Here is a 1,451-nt window from a genome sequence, read left to right on the forward strand (position 1 = left end):
TAAATGTAATTTATTTAGATGTGATTAAAAAATAATTGAATATTATGTATAATAAAAAATTAATATTATTAAAAGATAAAACTAAAATTTATTTTTATGTATCGTTTTTGTCCCCAACATTTCGTCTTATTTGAGTTCCTAACGTTTTAAAATTGTCTCAATTTTGTCCTGCCGTCAATTCTGTTAATGGATCCCTAACGACAGGACAACATTGAGTCAATTTTGAAACGTTAGGAACTTAAATTGGACGATTAAAACGTTATAGACAACTTTGAGACTTACTCTAAATGTTATATATATATATATATATTATATGCTGATTTTGGTATTAGAGTCTCTTGTATACATTTTTAATTACCATCTAAGGACACACAAAAGAGCATTTTAGAAGTTTTGAAGCACCATCACCTTATGTTCAATCTCTATTATTAGTTTAGATAAGCACCTCATAACAACATTATCAAAATATTTTTAAAATATTATGGATAATTTTGAACAATCCAACTTGAGAGTCATTCTTAAACTTACAATAGCCCTAATGTTATCTCTGAATTTAATAAAAGTGACTCATAGTCGTCTTTGAAGTACTTTCTAGTGACAGAAATATGACGTAATTAGACAGAGGTCACGCTGGACTGCCAAAATAACGTCGTTTTATTTTTGACGTCCAAATAGCATAGACACGATGTCATTTAGTGTATATGGGGGGATTAATATGCTGAGTGACTATTCCTTTCTCAAACCAACGAAGTCTCTTATTTTTCTCCATATTTTCTTCAATGGCGCCACTTTGAGAGGAATTTTTTCTGGCGTTCTCTCAAAGAAAGCAACTACACTGTAATTGTGTCATCTCCATCGCACACGTAGTGGTCTGACGAGAAGCATCTTAGTTGTTAGAGGTAACTAAAATAAAAAGGAGAAACTAAATAACCACTTCTACTCCTCTGTTTTTCTTAATCATGGTTTTTTTCTTCCATTTCTTTTTACATTGTTAATCGATTTTCATTCGTTCATCTCTTTTGTGATGTGTTTTTTCTGAAAATTTTTGTTAAGATTTTTTTTCTTGTGTTATTGTTTCGTTTTTATTATTTGTTTTTGTCTGTGACGATGATAGTAGCTATAGTTGGAATGTACTGAAAACAGAAATATGTATGTAGTTTATGTGTTTTCATAGTGGTTTAGGGTTTGGGTTTATTGTGCGTTCCTGGTTGATGACAATTTTGATAATCATTTTTTATTTGCAAATGGTTCTTATAACTATTGTGTGTTACCATGAAGGATTCTTTGTGACGAGTGAAAACGGTGTCATCTCATACACCAGGGACCATATTTTAGAGATTCCAAAACTTGACCTAGATTGGCTAGATGTATTTTTCATTAGGAAGTACTGCAAAGAGCTTGGATATGATAAGATGGAACACTGTTGGTGGCTAGTTCCAAACAGGTCATTA

This window comes from Arachis ipaensis, chromosome B03 (assembly GCF_000816755.2).
Source record: "Arachis ipaensis cultivar K30076 chromosome B03, Araip1.1, whole genome shotgun sequence".
Classification (NCBI taxonomy): domain Eukaryota; kingdom Viridiplantae; phylum Streptophyta; class Magnoliopsida; order Fabales; family Fabaceae; genus Arachis; species Arachis ipaensis.